Source organism: Taudactylus pleione, unplaced genomic scaffold, assembly GCF_031769625.1.
Source record: "Taudactylus pleione unplaced genomic scaffold, aTauple2 ptg000303l, whole genome shotgun sequence".
In the NCBI taxonomy this organism is placed as follows: domain Eukaryota; kingdom Metazoa; phylum Chordata; class Amphibia; order Anura; family Myobatrachidae; genus Taudactylus; species Taudactylus pleione.
This window is the reverse complement of record NW_028284704.1, coordinates 1,384,521-1,409,146: the sequence shown is the minus strand read 5'-3', so window position 1 is coordinate 1,409,146 and position 24,626 is coordinate 1,384,521. Positions and strand designations below refer to the sequence as shown.

The 24,626-nt window shown below is 45.7% G+C and overlaps 1 protein-coding gene across 2 annotated transcripts in view; it reads left to right on the top strand.

Annotated features, from left to right (window-relative positions):
* Window positions 1–24,626, top strand: part of HTR1F (5-hydroxytryptamine receptor 1F) — a 358,823-nt gene that overhangs the window by 144,139 nt on the left and 190,058 nt on the right. For both annotated transcript variants that reach the window (XM_088442043.1, XM_088442042.1), the window contains exon 2: window positions 4,191–4,243. The gene's annotated coding sequence lies outside the window, so the exon portion shown is untranslated. The remainder of the gene's footprint in view (window positions 1–4,190; window positions 4,244–24,626) is intronic.

Below are 24,626 nucleotides of genomic sequence, written 5' to 3'. Positions count from 1 at the left end.
TGGCCGATAGAGCAGCAGCCACACAGCTTATCTCTTGTTCCATTTGCAGCTAAACCTTTTCAGCTATGATAAACATATAATGAAGAGGTGGAGCACTGGAATGTAGTTGGCAGCCCGGGCTGTTGCTGCATGGTCCGGCACACCAAACGTCCATTGCTGGTCCTTGGATTTCACCATTTCTTCCATTCAAGTTTACTTTTTTGTATTAATTTTAGGCACTATAAGATTGTATTAACATGATGCTTTTTATGCTGTAATTTATATTTGCATCATTCATTATGCTTGCCAGGTCTCCTTGTGTAATTCCACAGAATAGACTACATACTGTATGGCTAGGTGGCAGAAACAGTCACAGTGTCACCCGGCAAGCTTTGTTACATTAAACTGGAACATGGAAACTTCTGGGAGGCTTCAACAAATTCTGATGTGACTTATGAAATATGTAAATGGCTTAATTTGTTAGATACACACAGAACTGGTGGTGTCAAGCGCTGATTATGATTATATTTATGTTTTCTTATTCATATATGGCATTGCATTTTCCACAAAACTGCTACCATGTAATATGGGTAAATCCAAGCAGTGTCATACAGATATGCTCAGCTATATTCTTGCTGCTGGCGCGGCAATTCGCGCCATGCATAGCGCGAGGCATGCTCCTGCGAGCGGATATTCGCAGCACGTATGCGGCCCGCCTCCATAGGAATGCACGGTGTGATCACAGTACGTGCCATAGCGTACCGTAGCATATGCAGGCATGGGGAATCGCATGGTGCGATGCGTGAGAACGTTTGTGGCGCGATCAACCACAATGTCACTGGGCGCATCTGTAGCTCATTTCTGTTTTTCTATAAAAATGTTGCCTAATTTTGCATTGGCTGCTGTCAATGAACAGTTATTAAAGGACTTTTTGGGTGTGACTAGGTATTAGCCTATGGAAGCTGAGTACATTTTAAATGCAACTTTATGGCATTTGAACCACATACAGTATGACAGTGTGAGAAGTTGCAGAATATGAGGAACCTACAATATTGACTCTGGGCTGCTAGCTTAAATGTTTTGAGCTTTCAGTTGCTAGATACATACAGACTTGCAGCGACGGTGACAAACACTAACAACAATTCTGTGTGCCTGTCTGTGTATAGTGTATCTAAATAAATAACTATATATATATATATATATATATATATATATAGATGGAAAAGAGGGGGTACTTTGGGTGCGCTACAACTTTGAATATTAATTGAATTGGAGAAATTTCCACCACTTAGGGGGATTTATTGCAATATTAACTGTTGGAAAAACACAACCTTCTAGTTACTCTTCAAATCACCCTTTGTTTATGTTTTGGATATTATTCATAAAATAAAAGCCCTAAGGCAGCCTATAATTCTTATACCTGAATATTTTATTCTTGGTACATCAACAGAGGTAAAAATATAGAAAACAATTTACAATACAAATCAATACATGAATAGAAATAAAACAACTTTTTGTAAACCTGCCCCAGTACAGAAGGATAGATGTTATCTGCCACCTACACCCTTATGGGTGTGAGCTCTTAGGTGGACCTCTCATGTGGCAGGTGCAGGTTTTTCAAAATTATGAACCTACACGTTTCGTCCACATACGGGACTTCCATCAGGGGTAAATACAAAAATGGAACTGGTCTGAATAAACACTCGGTGATATGGAACTGGTTAGAGCACTCAGTGGTATAAGATTATTTTCCGTCTCTTAATAGGGAGAAATTCCTAGAAAGGCTATTAGAAGCCAAGTAGTTCTTATAGCATTTTTACTGGAACAATTAGACAGATGTTTCTCAATCGATAAATGTAACCGGATTCCTTAATACCAATTTAAATAGGAGGACGTATCATATACTCCCAATGTGTAAAAATGATGAGACCCAGTGCCAAGCAAGTGGTAAAACTATATTCAGTCCAATGAAGTGTGTGTCTCCCTCTATTAGCAGTTTATTGCAATAAAATCCCCCTAAGTGGTGGAAATTCCTCCAAATCAATTAATATTTAAAGTTGTAGTGCACCAAAGGTACCCCCTCTTTTCCATTTCTATTTATAGGTCCTCTACTAGCAAAGGTCCACCCAATTGGTGCATCTGAACTGAACCGGTGTAAGCTCGATATAAGGGTTCATTTTATATATATATATGTGTGTATATATATATATATATATATATATATATATAAAAAATGTCCACACATACAGTCCGGCACTCCACTGGTCACAGCAGACCATTACTTTGCACCGTGTGTCCTCCTCTGTACACAGACAAAGATATCGGGGGCACTCTGGAGACTTCTTAGAGTAGGTGAAAAAAACGGTGTGTTTGTTATCGACGTTTCAGGGTACGGCAACCCCATCTTCAGGATACACAACAAACAGTAACGTACAAAACACGTACATTAAATATCTTACCCCCTCAGTGCCCACAAGCAGCCTCCGGATAATAAACACACCGTTTTTGTCACCTATTCTAAGAAGTCTCTGGAGTGCCGTCGATATCTTTGTCTCTCTCTCTCTCTCTCTCTCTCTCTCTCTCTCTCTCTCTCTCTATATATATATATACTGTTTATACATATATATATATATATATATACACATGTCTTCTTGTAATTAGTTCGTAATATCGCTCTGTTACTAAGCCGAATAGTTGTTTGTTTAATGGTGGATGTCTGTCATTTGTTTAGCCTGTCAGTTTACAGGTTTAAGCTTAGCTTATCAGTAGGCTGGTATAAACTTAATTCAGTATTTTATATTCCTTATCCCTCTGTCCGTCCCTCCCAACCAAAGCCGTGCTTGATTAAAGGGAGATGTTTCAAGCCTTGGAGATTAATAAAGTGGGAAAGTTGGCCAAAGCAACCAATCAACTTCTGTCATTCATAGACTGTGCTGGATAAATGACAGTTAGAAGCTGATTGGTTGCTTTAGCAACTTCTCCACTTTATCTCTTTCCCAGGCTTAATACATCTCCCCTTAAGGTAAGTGTTTTATCACCTAATTAACTTTCTCAAGCCAGAGGAGGTGCAGCTAGGTGGGAAGGCACTACAACTCAATGGCCACTGTTTGTGCAAGAGGTTATTGTGGGGCACTTACCCTATGAAGTGCAGTGAGTTTGTCCTGCCTGGCTCCTATCTGCAATGGTGCTCAGACTGTGTAAGGGGTGGTGAGCTTTCCACAATTCAGGTTGTGCCCAGGGGACTGTTAGTCATTACCCATTGGTGTAGAGCTAGGCTAGAGCTGAGTGTCTGTAGTGTCTTCATATTATTTTTGAAGCGATTGGTTGGGGTCTTTCATGCTTACTAATGGTGACCTGGTGCTGGAGCAAGTCGTAGTGATTATATTAATGAATAAGATGCCTCCAACTAAGGGGTCAATCCAACTGATTGTGAATGGTGCGAGTTGCCGTTGTCATGGTGTTAAACCGCAAGCAACGGCACTGCATTTCACGGCCCACTCCGAGCCCGAATTCACATAATTTTGCTCAGAGCCTATGGGGATGTCAGCACTTTTATGCGAATTCGGGCTGATGTCAAGTGTGGCCGAGGTCATGATGACTCGCACCCGCGAGTAATTTGCATTTAATTGGATTGAGCCTTAGGGCTATTTCACACCGGCCGGTTTTCACCAGCTGGCAAAAGTCCAGGACCCACCCGCTTTCATCAACCACTAGATTTCACACCTGTCAAAAAACCGCCCGGATTTTTGCCCAGCCGGTGAAAACCGGCAGGTGTGAAATAGCCCTATAGGAAACAGCGTTTCCTTACACACACCGGCCGGCTTGTACAAATAAACAATAAAAAAAACATAAAAACGTCTCAAAGCAGCTGCATGTAAAAGACACTGAGTGCCATGAAAAAAAACGTCCAGCTTTTGCCTAGTTTTTGCCCACCGGTCAAAACCGGCAGGTGTGAAATAGGCCTTAAAACTGCCTTTGAAATGCTTAAAGTAAACAAACATCATAAAAACAGTAAACAATTAATAATGAAAATATATTGCACATACCTGGGCACAGCAAAACTGTGTGAATGAGTGTAATAAGTGTAATATAATGTAAGACTAGGCACAACCTCATGTATGTACAATGGTGACAGTCTATGATCTCATGTGAAGACATTAAACTAAATCATAATAATGCAAAATAATCATTGTTTCTCTCTCTGTCTTTAGATTCCTTATTCTTCAGCTTCCAGTTACAGAAGATGAACAATAACTTGAAAAAGGTATTTTTGTCTCTTGTATCTAAACTAAGTCTTGTGTATCCATTTGATTTTAATTAATCTGTTCCTGAAAATGTATCTTAGACAACAGTGCAGCCTCCGGGAACAAATGTGTTATGGTTCTCTTTTATAGAAAATTACTTAGGGGTCTATTTAGTAAACTAAATAATGGCTTTTCTCCAGCATTATACTGTAGCTGGAGAAAGAATAACATTTTGCACTTCCATATTTAGTATACTGAAAAGTGTGAAGCCATCACTGCCTTCCCTACTGTCAGCTTCTCTCTCTGCAGTTCAGCAGCCCCCATCTTTTTCAATGGTGGATTCACAGAATCGGTATTTACAGTATAAAGATGAGAGAAGAAAATACAACGCCATCTCTGGGTGGTGTTATGTGTATAATTATAGTAGCCAGAAGAGTAAAAAGGTAGGAAGAGAGTTTTCTACCTGCTTCCTCTGATAATACTACCACGGCTCCTCGCCACACATTAGTACCCACCACGCTACCATGGCTCCTCCCACACATTAGTACCCACCATGCTACCATGGCTCCTCCCACACATTAGTACCCACCATGCTACCATGGCTCCTCCCACACATTAGTACCCACCACGCTACCATGGCTCCTCCCACACATTAGTACCTACCACGCTACCATGGCTCCTCCCACACATTAGTACCCACCATGCTACCTTGGCTCCTCCCACACATTAGTACCCACCATGCTACCATGGCTCCTCCCACACATTAGTACCTACCACGCTACCATGGCTCCTCCCACACATTAGTACCCACCACGCTACCATGGCTCCTCCCACACATTAGTACCCACCACACTACCATGGCTCCTCCCCACACATTAGTACCCACCACGCTACCATGGCTCCTCCCACACATTAGTACCCACCACGCTACCATGGATCCTCCCCACACATTAGTACCCACCACGCTACCATGGCTCCTCCCACATATTAGTACCCTCCACGCTACCATGGCTCCTCCCACACATTAGTACCCACCACGCTACCATGGCTCCTCCCACACATTAGTACCCATCACGCTACCATGGCTCCTCCCCACACATTAGTAGCCACCACGCTACCTTGGCTCCTCCCACACTAGTCCCGGCAGCCTTGCAATGTGAGTATTGAATTTGTGTTTTTAATACATCTAAAAATATTCTAGTGTGTGCAAATACCATTCTACAGTACCTACTCTCTATTTATACGTTCTTTTACTCTCAAACATCCTCACAAGATTTTCTTGGCTATGTTACTCTCCTCTTCTCGTTGCTTCCACACTCCCTTCCTCAGCGCATGCACTGTGGATAGAAGCCATTTTTTGCACTTGTGAAAGATGGCATTGTGAGGGAGTTATATCCTTGCTGGGACAGTCCAAAATTACATGGACTGTCCCGGCAAGCTAATTACTATAACTATGGAGAAAAGGGAAATCAAACTACCAAGCCAACATTTTGGTATGCTTTATTGAGTTTGTTACTAAATAGACCCCTTAACGCTGTACACCTCCTAGCCCTTGTGCCTCCCTATGAGGCAACTACACGCAACTGCATGCACCAGCAAATCATTTATAACTATATAACATTAAATGGCACCTTAAGATTGGTCATTTCAATCACCCCCCCCCCGCCCCATTCTGGGCTTTGTCTGGGACTGTAGATGAATGGATGGTACTTTGCGCCTGATTCAGACCTGCTCGCAAGCGCATAGCGCTCACAAGCGGGTCGATGGCCAGGCAGTGCGCACGAGCGAGCCCCGGGGCGAGTGAGAAATTCACTCGCTCCGGGGCTCGCTACAAACCGGGGCGGCTGTCGATGTTGATCAACAGCTCGCCCCGTTTTGTAGACAGGTCGGGGGGGTGGCTTGCCAAACGGAGGCATTCCCGAAGGAACGCTTGCCGTTTGGGGGCGGCCCTACTAACATCACTCGTGATGTCACTAGTGAGCTTCCTGCTCTATTAGAGCAGGGAGCTCACTGGGCCTTGCGGCAGACAAGACCCTACCACAAGGGTCTCATTCGCAAGCCCAATGGTTGCGATATCACCTGGCCGCTGGCAAAAGCTGTGGGTGGTCACCCACAGCTTAGTGAGCGGCCAAAAGGCCAGACAAAAAAAAACGCCCTTCAGACCTGCGAGCTGCCTCTGGCAGCGAGCGGGTCTGAATCAGGCCCTTTGTGGTAATCAAGTTAGAATTGAATGAATGATTTTGTCAATCAGTATATAATTTCAACTAATATGCTGTATGTGTTAAAACCATAATCTCATTTGTAAAATAAATAAATAATTACTATTTTTAATCCCATATACTGAAAGAGGGTAATAGAGATTGCTGCTCCTGGCATTAATAAGTTTGCCAGGTGGCATTAGGTCCCTATTGGCAAACTGTGACATTGATTAGAGACATATCCAACATACAAAGCACATACAAAGCACATATGGTATTTGTTAGCTTCAATACAATTGTCATATAGAAAAGAGCATTTAATTGCAGATATAAAAATAGATATACTGTATCAACATTTTTAATAACATCTCAATATAATCATAACAAATAGTTGAGATAATGCTGCGGTTATGTAATATAATTTCCCTGTGTGCACCAAGCTTTCAGGATTTGCAAAATTCATTTTAATGCATATCAATACAGATTATGTTTTATTTTTATTAAATGACAGAAAAGCAATGTATTGGTCTCAAGTAAACCCCAATTTATTAACTCGAAAACTTTTTTTTCACCTAAATTTATAATAAGATCCAACCAGTATATAATTTAATATTTGAGAACAGTGCGTAGTGTACGCACCAACATCCTTCATTTCAGGAGCCATGCTACGGCTGCGTGATTTAGTGCTGGAGCCTTTGCAATTTAGCTTAGTGCTTGGGAATATTGGGGCAGATGTATGAAGCTCTGGGAAATGATAAAGTGGACTGTGATAAACGACCAACCAATCAGCTCCTAACTGTCATGTTACAGGCTGTGTTTGAAAAATGACAGTTGGGAGGTGATTGGTTGGTCGTTTATCACTCTCCACTTTATTACTTCCCAGAGTTTCATAATTGTGAGGTATAGTATAATATACATTTTTATGTTCATGAGCATCCAAAACTTTGACAAGGGATGTGTGTATATCTTTAATACAAGAAACAGCACCTTTTCTAAGTAACTAGTGTGAAATTAGCACGGGCAGCACAGATGGTGTAATGGTTAGCATTACTGCCTCACAGCACTGAGGTCATGGGTTCGATTCCCACCACGGCCCTAACTGTGCGGAGTTTTTATATTCTCCCTGTGCTTGCGTGGGTTTCCTCCGGGTGCTCCGGTTTCCTCCTACTCTCCAAAAATATACAGCTAGGTTAATTGGGTCCCAACACAAATTAACCCTAGTGTGTATGTGTGTGAGCATGTGATAGGGAATATAGAGTGTAAGCTCCACTGGGGCAGGGACTGATGTGCATGGTAAAATATTCTCTGTAGGGCGCTGCGGAATATGTGTGCGCTATATAAATAACTGGTAATATAAAAATAACTGGTAAATTACAACCATTTGAAATGTTGGGTAGTATTCAATAACTTATTCTTGGCTACATATCAAAGACAAGTTGAATGTCATTCTTCTGAACTACTGTTAGAGTAAGTGGCGTAACTAGGGGGGGGGTCGAGTGGTGCACGGGGCAGTGCGGTCCGCAGCAGTGGCACTAGGCAGTAAAACAAACACACCGGCGCCGGTTAGTACATTCACTGAATGCCGTGTGCCGTTTGTACTACCTGGCGGCAGTGTGTTTGTTTTAGCAGCCAAACAGACTCTTACTGGCTGCTGCACCCAGGGCCGGCGCCAGGCTGGAGCTTACTCATGAGCTCCGTGTTCTGGCTCCCGCAATGGTTGAAGAGAGAGACGTCATGACGTCTCTCCAATAGTGCCGAGCGGGAGGAGCAGACGTCGGTGGGTGCAGGAGCGAGGTTTCAGTATAGTTTTATGTTCTGTGTGTTTGTGTTTTTTATATGTAAGCGGCACTACTACTGGGGGCACTGTATAAGGGGCACTACTGGGGGCACTGAATAAGGGGCACTGTACAAGGGGCACTACTGGGTGCAGTGCACAAGGGGCACTACTGGGGGTACTGTATAAGGGGCACTGCATAAAGGGCACTACCACTGGGGGCACTGAATAAGGAGCACTACTACTGGGGGCACTGCATAAGGGGCACTACTACAGTGGGCATTGCATAAGGGGCACTACCACTGGGGGTTTACCTAAAGGGCACTACTACTGGGGCATTAAGATGCACATGGAATGGAAAACAATGCTCCTGGTGGCATGTCATGTTGACACGCCCTCATTTTCAGTGGCCAAACCCCTTGTGGCATGTGACCATGCCCACTTTTTTGTCATGGGTGCTTTTGACACATGCACACAGTTGGGGGAGCGACCCTAGTTGCGCCACTGGTCATAAGATCTCAATATCAACTTGCAGATGGTTAATAGAAGGCAGGATTAGCCTGTTGTGGGTTAAACCAAGGGGCTGGGGTGTTATGAGAAGGTCATAGGATTAGTGTTAGTCTGTTAGATTTGATAGGCGTGTTTTAGGGCTTGTTTATTTAAGTTATGCAGTTCAGGCACATGAAGTGTGTGAGTTAGGGCTTTGCTGAACTGCACTGATTCTGGCCGTCCTTTCTGCCACCATACAGTTATTGCTGCATCATTTAAATAAATAGCTGACCTATTTCAGTGCCAATTCATGTCTCCGTATCTTTATTTTTGTTAAGTATCTCGTTACTCATACACAGGGCCGGATTAACAATGGGGCAGATGGAGCTTCAGCTCCAGGCCCCCAATGAAAATAGGCCCACCGTCTACAGAATCAGCTGGAGAAAGAAAAAAAATGTTTCCTTACACAGCCTCTAAGCGGCCGTCCAAGGCACCGCGCGTTTAAACCCCACCAGGCACCAACATTCCCCCCACCATTCCACATCCTTTCCTGCCCATTTGCCAGGGGCTCTGAGAATGGCGAGCATAATACAAATGGCGGTGCAGTGGAAGACTTCACAAGCCCTCCCTGTGCCGCATAGGATCTCCGTGAGTCTTCCGCGCCGTGAGACGTCACGCTACGCGACGTCGCCTATATGCCGCAGCCGCCCACTGTGCCTAAATGGACAGGCATGTCGCCAGCATAGAGTCAGTGAGTAGCTCAGCCCCGCCAGCTCATCAGCCAAGACCATTACCTGTCCAACTGATGAGATCCAGCAGAGCATCAGGAACCAAGGTAGGTCAGCTGCAAAACCTGTCTAATGCTCCTGCTTTGTCATTCGTGACACTCTATGACACCCAAGTGCACCCCCTAACCTGACTTGTAAATTACATACTTAATGTAAATGATTGTTTATCTTTACATAGAGTAGGGTATGAATTATCATCCACATATTGTGATCTAATAAAATGATCTAATAAAATGAAGTGTGTGTGTATCTGTACAGTACTATATATATACAGTCAGGTCCATAAATATTGGGACATTGACAGAATTTTCAGATTTTGGCCTCTATTCACCACCACAATGGTTTTGAAATGAAACAAACAAGATGTGCTTTAACTGCAGACTTTCAGATTTAATTTGAGGGTAATTACATCCAAATTGGGTGAACGGTGTAGGAATTACAACAATTTCAATATGTGCCTCCTACTTTTTAAGGGGCCAAAAGTAATGGGACTAGCAACTCAAAAGCTATTTCAGTTGTGGGCTATTCCCTCGTTATTTCATTTTCAATTAAGCAGGTAAAAGGTCTGGAGTTGATTCTAGGTGTGACATTTGCATTTGGAATCAGTTGCTGTCAACTCTCAATATGAGATCCAATGAGCTGTCACTATCAGTGAAGCAAGCCATCATTAGGCTGAAAAATGAAAACAAACCCATCAGAGAGATTGCAAAAACATTAGGTGTGGCCAAATCAACTGTTTGGAACATTCTTAAAAAGAAAGAACGCACCGGAGAGCTCAGCAACACCAAAAGACCCGGAAGACCACGGAAAACAACTGTGGTGGATGACAAAAGAATTATTTCCCTGGTGAAGAAAAACCCCTTCACAACAGTTGGCCAAATCAAGAACACTCTCCAGGAGGTAGATGTATATGTGTCAAAGTCAACAATCAAGAGAAGACTTCACAAGAGTGAATATAGAGGGTTCACCACAAGATGCAAACTATTGGTGAGCCACAAAATCAGGAAGACCAGATTAGAGTTTGCCAAACAACATCTAAAAAAGCCATTACAGTTCTGGAACAACATCCTATTGACAGTTGAGACAAAGATCAACTTGTACCAGAGTGACGGGAAGAGAAGAGAAGGAAAGGAACTGCTCATGATCCAAAACATACCACCTCATCAGTGAAGGCTGGTGGTGGTAGTGTCATGGCGTGGGCATGTATGGCTGCCAATGGAACTGGTTCCCTTGTATTTATTGATGATGTGACTGCTGACAAAAGCAGCAGAATGAATTCGGAAGTGTTTCGGGCAATATTATATGCTCATATTCAGTCAAATGCTTCAGAACTCATTGGACGGTGCTTCACAGTGCAGATGGACAATGACCCGAAGCATACTGCAAAAGCAACCAGAGTTTTTTAAGGCTAAAAAGTGGAATGTTATGCAATGGCTAAGTCAATCCCCTGACCTGAATCCGATTGAGCATGCATTTCACTTGATGAAGACAAAACTGAAGGGAAAATGCCCCAAGAACAAGCAGGAACTGAAGACATTTGCAGTAGAGGCCTGGCAGAGCATCACCAGGGATGAAACCCAGCGTCTGGTGATGTCTATGCGTTCCAGACTTCAGGCTGTAATTGCCTGCAAAGGATTTGCAACAAAGTATTAAAAAGTGAAAGTTAGATTTAGGATTGTTTAGTTTGTCCCATTACTTTTGGCCCCTTAAAAAGTGGGAGGCACATATAGAAACCGTTGTAATTCCTACACCGTTCCCCTGATTTGGATGTAATAACCCTCAAATTAAATCTGAAAGTCTGCAGTTAAATCACATCTTGTTTGTGTCATTTCAAAGCCATTGTGGTGGTGAATAGAGGAAAAAATATGAAAATTCTGTCAATGTCCCAATATTTATGGACCTGACTGTATATATAGATAGATATAGATGGATATAGATGACAGTGCCTGTTGAGCACCGAAACGTTGCTGTAGCTGTTTGCTTTGTCCACATTAAAGCGATTTGATTCCAGACCCTGAGTGCCGCTCCTTTGGACTATCTCTACATTTACCTGTGCGGGCACCTGGGCTAGTTACTACACGGACTTGGAGAGCCGGACATTGCTGTATTGTATATATATATTAGGGGTGAGCGGGTTGGGATTTCTGAAATCCGAACCCCCCCGAGCCCCCCCGATCCGAGGCTGATCCGAGTCAGGCTCGACTTTTCCCGCCTGACTCGGATCTGAAATCGAGGCAAAACGTCATCATCCCGCCTTCCGGGTCTCGCGGGTTTTGGATCCTATATAAGGTACCCTTGTCAGCGCCATCTTCTCACTCGGCTGTGGACAGTGAAGAGGGAGGGTGGGAGTTAGGGCTGGCTGGGCTGTGTAGTGTAGTGTAGTGTTGTAGTGTAGTGTAGTGCAGTGTAGTGTTGTGCTGTGCTGTGCTGCGCTGTGCTGCTGTTGTCCATAGGGGCTGTGTCCACTACTTCAAAGTCCATAGGGGCTGGCTGGACTGTGTTGTGCAGTCAGTTGTCCATAGGGGCTGTGTCCACTCCAAAGTCTTGTGTAGTGTCCCAGTCCTAAAAGGGTGCTGTAGTGTTGTCCAGGGGGTGCTCTGTCCGTCAGGGGTGCTCCCCCCAAGTGCTAAAAAAAAATTATTTTTTCTGTGTTAGTGAATTGTGTGCACTGTGGCTGCACGTGAATCAACAAAGGAGCAGCGCCAAAAGTGCGCCTGTGTCCCATAAGTAAAAGGCCGGCTGGCTTGTCCGTTAAAGGGTGCTGTAACCCCCAAAGGGCACTCCAAACAAAATAAAAAAATATATTTTTTTGTGTTTGTGAATTGTGTGCGCAGTAGCCGCACGTGCATCAACAAAGTAGTGCCAAGCGTGCGCCTGTGTCCCATAAATAAAGGGCCAGCTGGCTTGACCGTTAAAGGGTGCTGTAACCCCCACAGTACACTCCAAACAAAATAAAAAAATATTTTCTGTGTTTGTGAATTGTGTGCGCAGTAGCCGCACGTGCATCAACAAAGTAGTGCCAAGCGTGCGCCTGTGTCATAAGTAAAGGGCCGGCTGGCTTGACCGTTAAAGGGTGCTGTAACCCCCAAAGTACACTCCAAACAAAACAAAAAATATTTTCTGTGTTTGTGAATTGTGTGCGCAGTAGCCGCACGTGCATCAACAAAGTAGTGCCAAGCGTGCGCCTGTGTCATAAGTAAAGGGCCGGCTGGCTTGACCGTTAAAGGGTGCTGTAACCCCCAAAGTACACTTCAAACAAAATTAAAAAAAATGTTCTGTGTTTGTGAATTGTGTGCACTGTGGCTGCACGTGCATCAACAAAGGAGCAGCGCCAAGCATGCGCCTGTGTCCCATAAGTAAAGGGCCGGCTGGCTCATTTCTTAAAGGGTGGTGTAACCCACAAAGTGCACTAGTCTCCAACAAAAATAAAAAATTATTTTCTGTGTTTGTGTGCGCCTTAGCTGCACGTATATATCAATATAACATAAATGGAGGACCAAACTTTCTCAGATAAAAATAAAATAGGGAAAGATCAAGAACCACTTCCTCCTAGTACTGAAGCTGCTGCCACTAGTCATGACATAGACGATAACATGCCATCAACGTCGTCTGCCAAGGCCGATGCCCAATGTCATAGTAGAGGGCACATACAATCCCAAATGGCAAAGTTCAGGAAAAAAAACCTTGAAAAAAACATTTAAATCATCTGAAGAGAAACGTAAACTTGCCAATATGCCATTTACGACACGGAGTGGCAAGGAATGACTAAGGTCTTTCCCTATGTTCATGACTAGTGGTTCAGCTTCACATGACGATGGAAGCCCTCCTCCCACTAAAAAAATCAAAAGAGTTAAGCTGGAAAAAGCACAGCAAAGAACTGTGCGTTCTAAGAAGATATCACAAATCCCCAAGGAGAGTCCAAGTGTGGTGGTGGTTGCGATGCCTGACCTTCCCAGTACTGGACGGGAAGAGGTGGCTCTTTCCACCATTTGCACGCCCCCTGCAAGTGCTGAAAGGAGTACCCACAGTCCACTTGCTGATATGCAAATTGAAGATGTCACTGTTGAAGTACAACAGGATGAGGATACTGGTGTAGCTGGCGCTGAGGAGGAAGTTGGTGAGGAGGATTCTGATGGTGATGTGGTTTGTTTAAATCAGGCTCTGGGGGAGACAGTTGTTGTCCGTGGGATGAAAAAGCCCATCACGGTCATGCCTGGGCAGAAGACCAAACATTCCACCTCTTTGGTCTGGCAATATTTCTATCCAACTCCGGACAACAACTGTCTTGCCATATGTACCATATGTAAAGGTGAAATAAGTAGGGGTAGGGACGTTACCCACCTAGGAACATCCTCCCTTATACGGCACCTGCAGCGCGTTCATAAAAAGTTACTGTCAAGTTCAGAAACTTTGGCTAAGACCGTAAGCAGTCCAGGGACACCTAAATCCCGTTGTCCTGTTGTATCCAAGCGCCTGCAAACCACACCGTCAACTCCCTCCTCGTCAATTTCCTCCTTAGTCAGGATCGGAAGTAGTCCTGCAGGCCATGTCACTGGCATGACTGACTCTCCTATCCGGGATTCCTCCGGAGGATCCTGCATTGCTACGCCTCCTGCTGCCGCTGCTGCTGTTGCTGCTGCTGGGAGTCGTTCATCATCCCAGAGAGGAAGTAGGAACACCACTACTTTTACTAAACAATTGACCCTCCAACAGTCCTTAGCGAGGAGGATGAAGTACGACAGCAATCATCCTGAAGCAAAACGTATAACTGAGGCCTTGACTGCTATGTTGGTGTTAGACATGCGTCCGGTATCCGCCATTAGTGTAGTGGGATTTAGACAATTGATGGAGGTAGTGTGTCCCCGGTTCCAAATCCCGTCTAGATTCCACTTCACTAGGCAGGCGATACCGAGATTGTACAGAAACGTCAGAAAAAGTGTCCTCAGTGTCCTGAAAAATGCTGTTGTACCCAATGTCCACTTAACCACGGACATGTGGACAAGTGGAACAGGGCAGACTAAGGACTATATGACTGTGACAGCCCACTGGGTAGATGTATCACCTTACGCAGCAACAGCAGCAGCGTCACCAGTAGCAGCATCTCAGAAACGCCAGCTCGTTCCAAGGCAGGCTACACTGTGTATCACCGGTTTCAGTAAGAGGCACACCGCTGACAACCTCTTAGAGAAACTGAGGGAAATCATCGCCCAGTGGCTTACCCCACTTAGACTCTCCTGGGGATTTGTGATATCTGACAACGCCATCAATATTGTGCGGGCATTACATCTGGGCAAATTCCAGCAAGTCCCATGTTTTGCTCACACAATAAACTTGGTGGTGCAGAATTTTCTGAAAAGTGACAGGGGCGTGCAGGAGACGCTTTGGGTGGCCCGAAAAATTTCTGCCGAAGACTGGAGCGCCAGCAAACACTCTTGAACCTGCCCCGCCATCACCTGAAGCAAGAGATTGTGACGCGGTGGAACTCAACCCTCTATATGCTTCAGAGGATGGAGGAGCAGCAAAAGGCCATTCAAGCCTATACATCCACCTATGACATAGGCAAAGGAGGGGGTATGCACCTGACTCAAGCGCAGTGGAGAATGATTTCCGTGTTGTGCAAGGTTCTCCAGCCCTTCGAACTTGCCACACGTGAAGTCAGTTCAGACACTGCCAGCTTGAGTCAGGTCATTCCCCTCATCAGGCTTTTGCAGAAGCAGCTGGAGAAAGTGAAGGAGGAGCTAAGACGGAGCGATTCCGCTCGGCATGTGGGACTTGTGGATGAAGCCCTTCATTCGCTTTGGCAGGATTCCAGGGTGGTCAATCTGTTGAAATCAGACCACTACATTTTAGCCACCGTGCTCGATCCTAGGTTTAAAGCCTATGTGGTGTCTCTGTTTCCGGCTGACACAAGCCTGCAGAGGTGCAAAGACCTGCTGGTGAAAACACTGTCAGCTGAAGCAGAACGTGACACGTCAACAGCTCCTTCTTCATTTTCTCCCGCAACTGGGGCTGCCAGAAAAAACTTAGGTATCCTAAGCAACCCGCTGGCGGTGATGCAGGGCAGGCAGGACCAAGTTTGGACATCTGGTCCGGACTGAAGGACCTGGCAACAATTTCTGACATGTCTACTGTCACTACATATGATACTGTCACCATTGACAGAATGGTGGAGGATTACATCGGTGACAGCATCCAAGTAGGCATGTCAGGCAGTCCATACCTGTACTGGCAGGAAAAAGAGGCAATTTGGAGGCCCCTGTACAAACTGGCTCTATTTTACCTGAGTTGCCACCCCTCCAGTGTGTACTCCGAAAGAGTGTTTAGTGCAGCCGGGAACCTTGTCAGCGAAAGGCGTAGGAGGTTGCTTCCACAAAATGTGGAGAAGATGATGTTCATAAAAATGAATTATCAACTCTTCCAGGGAGACCAGCCTCCAGAACGTACAGAGGGACCTGTGGTGGTGGATTCCAGTGGGGACGAGTTAATACTCTGTGAGGATGAGGATGTACACAACACTGAAGAGGGTGAGGAATTGGTGGATGAGGAGGATGAGGACGACATCTTGCCTCCGTAGAGCCAGTTTGTGCAGGGACAGATTAATTGCCAGCTTGTTTTGTGGAGGCCCAAACGAACCAATCATTTCAGCCACAGTTGTGTGGCAGACCCTGGCGCTGAAATGATTGGTTTGTTAAAGTGTGTATGTCCTGTTTATACAACATAAGGGTGGGTGGGAGGGCCCAAGGACAATTCCATCTTGCGCCTCTTTTTTTTCTTTGCATTATGTACAGTTTGGGGCCTAGTTTTTCAAACTGCCATCCTGTCTGCCACTGCAGTATCACTCCTAGATGGGTCACGTGTTTGTGCCGCCCACTTGTGTCGCTTAGCATAGTCATCCAGCTACCTCGGTGCAACCTTTTGGACATAAAAACACTATTGTGAGGTGTGAGGTGTTCAGAATAGACTGGAAATTAGTGGAAATTAAGGTTATTGAGGTTAATAATAGCATAGGAGCAGAAAAACCAACACATTCTGTGATTTTAGCTGTTTTTATGCTTTTTTAAAAAAAAATACAAATCCAAAACACAAAACTCAGAACCCAAAACACGGGTAGTTTTGGCAAAACCAATCCAGATCCAAAACACGAAGAAAGATCCAGATCCAAAACCAAAACACGAAAAGTGGCCGGTGCACACCCCTAATATATATATATATATATATATGTATATATATATATGTATATATATATATATATATATATATATATATATATACAGTGTGTATATATATATATGTATATATAGATAGATAGATATTATATAAATTTATATAAACTATGTAGTTTATGTATATATATAGGGAGGGTTATCTTGCAGGACCAAAGTCTATTTGAGGAGGTTTGAGGAACATAAGCATATGGTGCAAGTGGGGAGCACTGTTATTAATAACATTGTATAGCAATTTGTGATTAGGAGGAGTAGATGTATTTGTGCAAAAATCATATAATCTAAATTTAGTTGTCACTCATCTGTGCACTAAAACATTTTGGGCCTGATTCAGAGATGTACGTAAACCTGCTTCCCCCACCACCAATCTGTCCCATTCCTGCACCCCATCTCCTGCTACCTACTCTGTCCAGCCCCTTTACTTAACCCATTTCCAACACCCGGCGGGTCCTCCTCTCTGCGGGTCCTCCTCTCTGCCTATGTCAATCTTATCTCCCTAGCAGTGGGAACCATTGGAGGGGGCGGCACGCTTCCCGGCTTCCACTATCCATGCATGTTTGAGACTGGACAGACCTATATATATATTAGGGGTGAGCGGGTTCGGATTTCTGAAATCCGAACCCCCCCGAGCCCCCCCGATCCGAGTCCGATCCGAGTCAGGCTCGACTTTTCCCGCCTGACTCAGATCTGAAATCGAGGCAAAACGTCATCATCCCGCCTTCCGAGTCTCGCGGGTTTTGGATCCTATATAAGGTACCCGCGTCGGCGCCATTTTCTCACTCGGCTGTGGACAGTGAAGAGGGAGGGTGGGAGTTAGGGCTGTGTAGTGTAGTGTAGTGTAGTGTAGTGCTGCTGTTGTCCACTACTTCAAAGTCCATAGGGGCTGGCTGTGTTGTGCTGTGCTGCTGTTGTTAATAGGGGCTGTGTCCTCTACTTCAAAGTCCATAGGGGCTGGCTGGACTGTGTTGTGCAGTCAGTTCTCCATAGGGGCTGTGTCCACTCCAAAGTCCTGTGCAGTGTCCCAGTCCTAAAGGAGTGCTGCAGTGTTGTCCAGGGGGTGCTCTGTCCATCAGGGGTGCTCCCCCCAAGTGCTAAAAAAATAATATATTTTCTGTGTTTGTGAATTGTGTGCGCAGTAGCCGCACGTGCATCAACAAAGTAGTGCCAAGCGTGCGCCTGTGTCATAGGTAAAGGGCCGGCTGGCTTGACCGTTAAAGGGTGCTGTAACTCCCGAAAGTACACTCCAGTCCAAACCCCAAAAAAATTATTTTCTGTGTTTGTGAATTGTGTGCGCAGTAGCCGCACGTGCATCAACAAAGTAGTGCCAAGCGTGCGCCTGTGTCATAAGTAAAGGGCCGGCTGGCTTGACCGTTAAGGGTGCTGTAACCCCCGAAAGTACACTCCAGTCCAAACCAAAAAAAAAATTATTTTCTGTGTTTGTGAATTGTGTGCGCAGTAGCCGCACGTGCATCAACAAAGTAGTGCCAAGCGTGCGCCTGTGTCATAAGTAAAGGGCCGGCTGGCTTGACCATTAAGGGTGCTGTAACCCCCGAAAGTACACTCCAGTCCAAACCAAAAAAAAAATTATTTTCTGTGTTTGTGAATTGTGTGCGCAGTAGCCGCACGTGCATCAACAAAGTAGTGCCAAGCGTGCGCCTGTGTCATAAGTAAAGGGCCGGCTGGCTTGACCGTTAAGGGTGCTGTAACCCCCGAAAGTACACTCCAGTCCAAACCCCCAAAAAAATTATTTTCTGTGTTTGTGAATTGTGTGCGCAGTAGCCGCACGTGCATCAACAAAGTAGTGCCAAGCGTGCGCCTGTGTCATAAGTAAAGGGCCGGCTGGCTTGACCGTTAAAGGGTGCTGTAACCCCCAAAGTACACTCCAGTCCAAACCAAAAAAAAAATTATTTTCTGTGTTTGTGAATTGTGTGCGCAGTAGCCGCACGTGCATCAACAAAGTAGTGCCAAGCGTGCACCTGTGTCATAAGTAAAGGGCCGGCTGGCTTGACCGTTAAGGGTGCTGTAACCCCCGAAAGTACACTCCAGTCCAAACCAAAAAAAAAATTATTTTCTGTGTTTGTGAATTGTGTGCGCAGTAGCCGCACGTGCATCAACAAAGTAGTGCCAAGCGTGCGCCTGTGTCATAAGTAAAGGGCCGGCTGGCTTGACCGTTAAAGGGTGCTGTAACCCCCGAAAGTACACTCCAGTCCAAACCAAAAAAAAATTATTTTCTGTGTTTGTGAATTGTGTGCGCAGTAGCCGCACGTGCATCAACAAAGTAGTGCCAAGCGTGCACCTGTGTCATAAGTAAAGGGCCGGCTGGCTTGACCGTTAAGGGTGCTGTAACCCCCGAAAGTACACTCCAGTCCAAACCAAAAAAAAAATTATTTTCTGTGTTTGTGAATTGTGTGCGCAGTAGCCGCACGTGCATCAACAAAGTAGTGCCAAGCGTGCGCCTGTGTCATAAGTAAAGGGCCGGCTGGCTTGACCGTTAAAGGGTGCTGTAACCCCCAAAGTACACTCCAGTCCAAACCAAAAAAAAAATTATTTTCTGTGTTTGTGAATTGTGTGCGCAGTAGCCGCACGTGCATCAACAAAGTAGTGCCAAGCGTGCGCCTGTGTCATAAGTAAAGGGCCGGCTGGCTTGACCGTTAAAGGGTGCTGTAACCCCCGAAAGTACACTCCAGTCCAAACCAAAAAAAAATTATTTTCTGTGTTTGTGAATTGTGTGCGCAGTAGCCGCACGTGCATCAACAAAGTAGTGCCAAGCGTGCGCCTGTGTCATAAGTAAAGGGCCGGCTGGCTTGACCATTAACGGGTGCTGTAACCCCCGAAAGTACACTCCAGTCCAAACCAAAAAAAAATTATTTTCTGTGTTTGTGAATTGTGTGCGCAGTAGCCGCACGTGCATCAACAAAGTAGTGCCAAGCGTGCGCCTGTGTCATAAGTAAAGGGCCGGCTGGCTTGACCGTTAAAGGGTGCTGTAACCCCCAAAGTACACTCCAGTCCAAACCAAAAAAAAAATTATTTTCTGTGTTTGTGAATAGTGTGCGCAGTAGCCGCACGTGCATCAACAAAGTAGTGCCAAGCGTGCACCTGTGTCATAAGTAAAGGGCCGGCTGGCTTGACCGTTAAGGGTGCTGTAACCCCCGAAAGTACACTCCAGTCCAAACCAAAAAAAAAATTATTTTCTGTGTTTGTGAATTGTGTGCGCAGTAGCCGCACGTGCATCAACAAAGTAGTGCCAAGCGTGCGCCTGTGTCATAAGTAAAGGGCCGGCTGGCTTGACCGTTAAAGGGTGCTGTAACCCCCAAAGTACACTCCAGTCCAAACCAAAAAAAAAATTATTTTCTGTGTTTGTGAATTGTGTGCGCAGTAGCCGCACGTGCATCAACAAAGTAGTGCCAAGCGTGCGCCTGTGTCATAAGTAAAGGGCCGGCTGGCTTGACCGTTAAAGGGTGCTGTAACCCCCGAAAGTACACTCCAGTCCAAACCAAAAAAAAATTATTTTCTGTGTTTGTGAATTGTGTGCGCAGTAGCCGCACGTGCATCAACAAAGTAGTGCCAAGCGTGCACCTGTGTCATAAGTAAAGGGCCGGCTGGCTTGACCGTTAAGGGTGCTGTAACCCCCGAAAGTACACTCCAGTCCAAACCAAAAAAAAAATTATTTTCTGTGTTTGTGAATTGTGTGCGCAGTAGCCGCACGTGCATCAACAAAGTAGTGCCAAGCGTGCGCCTGTGTCATAAGTAAAGGGCCGGCTGGCTTGACCGTTAAAGGGTGCTGTAACCCCCAAAGTACACTCCAGTCCAAACCAAAAAAAAAATTATTTTCTGTGTTTGTGAATTGTGTGCGCAGTAGCCGCACGTGCATCAACAAAGTAGTGCCAAGCGTGCGCCTGTGTCATAAGTAAAGGGCCGGCTGGCTTGACCGTTAAAGGGTGCTGTAACCCCCAAAGTACACTCCAGTCCAAACCAAAAAAAAAATTATTTTCTGTGTTTGTGAATTGTGTGCGCAGTAGCCGCACGTGCATCAACAAAGTAGTGCCAAGCGTGCACCTGTGTCATAAGTAAAGGGCCGGCTGGCTTGACCGTTAAGGGTGCTGTAACCCCCGAAAGTACACTCCAGTCCAAACCAAAAAAAAAATTATTTTCTGTGTTTGTGAATTGTGTGCGCAGTAGCCGCACGTGCATCAACAAAGTAGTGCCAAGCGTGCGCCTGTGTCATAAGTAAAGGGCCGGCTGGCTTGACCGTTAAAGGGTGCTGTAACCCCCAAAGTACACTCCAGTCCAAACCAAAAAAAAAATAATTTTCTGTGTTTGTGAATTGTGTGCGCAGTAGCCGCACGTGCATCAACAAAGTAGTGCCAAGCGTGCGCCTGTGTCATAAGTAAAGGGCCGGCTGGCTTGACCGTTAAAGGGTGCTGTAACCCCCGAAAGTACACTCCAGTCCAAACCAAAAAAAAATTATTTTCTGTGTTTGTGAATTGTGTGCGCAGTAGCCGCACGTGCATCAACAAAGTAGTGCCAAGCGTGCACCTGTGTCATAAGTAAAGGGCCGGCTGGCTTGACCGTTAAGGGTGCTGTAACCCCCGAAAGTACACTCCAGTCCAAACCAAAAAAAAAATTATTTTCTGTGTTTGTGAATTGTGTGCGCAGTAGCCGCACGTGCATCAACAAAGTAGTGCCAAGCGTGCGCCTGTGTCATAAGTAAAGGGCCGGCTGGCTTGACCGTTAAAGGGTGCTGTAACCCCCAAAGTACACTCCAGTCCAAACCAAAAAAAAAATTATTTTCTGTGTTTGTGAATTGTGTGCGCAGTAGCCGCACGTGCATCAACAAAGTAGTGCCAAGCGTGCGCCTGTGTCATAAGTAAAGGGCCGGCTGGCTTGACCGTTAAAGGGTGCTGTAACCCCCGAAAGTACACTCCAGTCCAAACAAAAAAAAAATTATTTTCTGTGTTTGTGAATTGTGTGCGCAGTAGCCGCACGTGCATCAACAAAGTAGTGCCAAGCGTGCGCCTGTGTCATAAGTAAAGGGCCGGCTGGCTTGACCGTTAAAGGGTGCTGTAACCCCCGAAAGTACACTCCAGTCCAAACCAAAAAAAAATTATTTTCTGTGTTTGTGAATTGTGTGCGCAGTAGCCGCACGTGCATCAACAAAGTAGTGCCAAGCGTGCGCCTGTGTCATAAGTAAAGGGCCGGCTGGCTTGACCGTTAAAGGGTGCTGTAACCCCCGAAAGTACACTCCAGTCCAAACCAAAAAAAATTTATTTTCTGTGTTTGTGAATTGTGTGCGCAGTAGCCGCACGTGCATCAACAAAGTAGTGCCAAGCGTGCGCCTGTGTCATAAGTAAAGGGCCGGCTGGCTTGACCGTTAAAGGGTGCTGTAACCCACAAAGTACACTCCAGTCCAAACCCAAAAAAAAATTATTTTCTGTGTTTAGCCGCACGTATATATCAAATCGATATAACATAAATGGAGGACCAAACTTTCTCCGATAAAAATAAAATAGAGAAAGATCAAGAACCACTTCCTCCTAGTGCTGAAGCTGCTGCCACTAGTCATGACATAGACGATAACATGCCATCAACGTCGTCTGCCAAGGCCAATGCCCAATGTCATAGTAGAGGGCACATACAATCCCAAATGGCAAAGTTCAGGAAAATGACCTTGAAAAAGACATTTAAATCAGCTGAAGAGAAACGTAAACTTGCCAATATGCCATTTACGACACGGAGTGGCAAGGAACGGCTAAGGTCGATCCCTAGTATGTTCATGACTAGTGGTTCAGCTTCACATGACGATGGAAGCCCTCCTCCCACTAAAAAAATCAAAAGAGTTAAGCTGGCAAAAGCACAGCGAAGAACTGTGCTTTCTAAGAAGATATCACAAATCCCCAAGGAGAGTCCAAGTGTGGTGGTGGTTGCGATGCCTGACCTTCCCAGCACTGGACGGGAAGAGGTGGCTCTTTCCACCATTTGCACGCCCCCTGCAAGTGCTGAAAGGAGCACCCACAGTCCACTTGCTGATATGCAAATTGAAGATGTCACTGTTGAAGTACAACAGGATGAGGATACTGGTGTAGCTGGCGCTGAGGAGGAAGTTGGCGAGGAGGATTCTGATGGTGATGTGGTTTGTTTAAATCAGGCTCCGGGGGAGACAGTTGTTGTCCGTGGGATGAAAAAGCCCATCACGGTCATGCCTGGGCAGAAGACCAAACATTCCACCTCTTTGGTCTGGCAATATTTCTATCCAAATCCGGACAACAACTGTCTTCCCATATGTACCATATGTAAAGGTGAAATAAGTAGGGGTAGGGACGTCAACCACCTAGGAACATCCTCCCTTATACGGCACCTGCAGCGCGTTCATAAAAAGTTACTGTCAAGTTCAGAAACTTTGGCTAAGACCGTAAGCAGTCCAGGGACACCTAAATCCCATTGTCCTGTTGTATCCAAGCGCCTGCAAACCACACCGTCAACTCCCTCCTCGTCAATTTCCTCCTTAGTCAGGATCGGAAGTAGTCCTGCAGGCCATGTCACTGGCATGACTGACTCTCCTATCCGGGATTCCTCTGGAGGATCCTGCATTGCTACGCCTACTGCTGCCGCTGCTGCTGTTGCTGCTGCTGGGAGTCGTTCATCATCCCAGAGAGGAAGTAGGAACACCACTACTTTTACTAAACAATTGACCCTCCAACAGTCCTTAGCGAGGAGGATGAAGTACGACAGCAGTCATCCTGAAGCAAAACGTATAACTGAGGCCTTGACTGCTATGTTGGTGTTAGACGTGCGTCCGGTATCCGCCATTAGTGCAGTGGGATTTAGACAATTGATGGAGGTAGTGTGTCCCCGGTTCCAAATCCCGTCTAGATTCCACTTCACTAGGCAGGCGATACCGAGACTGTACAGAAACGTCAGAAAAAGTGTCCTCAGTGTCCTGAAAAATGCCGTTGTACACAATGTCCACTTAACCACGGACATGTGGACAAGTGGAACAGGGCAGACTAAGGACTATATGACTGTGACAGCCCACTGGGTAGATGTATCACCTTACGCAGCAACAGCAGCAGCGTCACCAGTAGCAGCATCTCAGAAATGCCATCTCGTTACAAGGCAGGCTACGCTGTGTATCACCGGTTTCAGTAAGAGGCACACCGCCGACAACCTCTTAGAGAAACTGAGGGAAATCATCGCCCAGTGGCTTACCCCACTTAGACTCTCCTGGGGATTTGTGATATCTGACAACGCCACCAATATTGTGCGGGCATTACATCTGGGCAAATTCCAGCACGTCCCATGTTTTGCTCACACAATAAACTTGGTGGTGCAGAATTTTCTGAAAAGCGACAGGGGCGTGCAGGAGACGCTTTGGGTGGCCCGAAAAATTTCTGGCCACTTTCGCCATTCAGCGACTGCGTGCCGAAGACTGGAGCGCCAGCAAACACTCTTGAACCTGCCCCGCCATCACCTGAAGCAAGAGGTTGTGACGCGGTGGAACTCAACCCTCTATATGCTTCAGAGGATGGAGGAGCAGCAAAAGGCCATACAAGCCTATACATCCACCTATGACATAGGCAAAGGAGGGGGTATGCACCTGACTCAAGCGCAGTGGAGAATGATTTCCGTGTTGTGCAAGGTTCTCCAGCCCTTCGAACTTGCCACACGTGAAGTCAGTTCAGACACTGCCAGCTTGAGTCAGGTCATTCCCCTCATCAGGCTTTTGCAGAAGCAGCTGGAGAAAGTGAAGGAGGAGCTAAGACGGAGCGATTCCGCTCGGCATGTGGGACTTGTGGATGAAGCCCTTCATTCGCTTTGCCAGGATTCCAGGGTGGTCAATCTGTTGAAATCAGACCACTACGTTTTGGCCACCGTGCTCGATCCTAGGTTTAAAGCCTATGTGGTGTCTCTCTTTCCGGCCGACACAAGCCTGC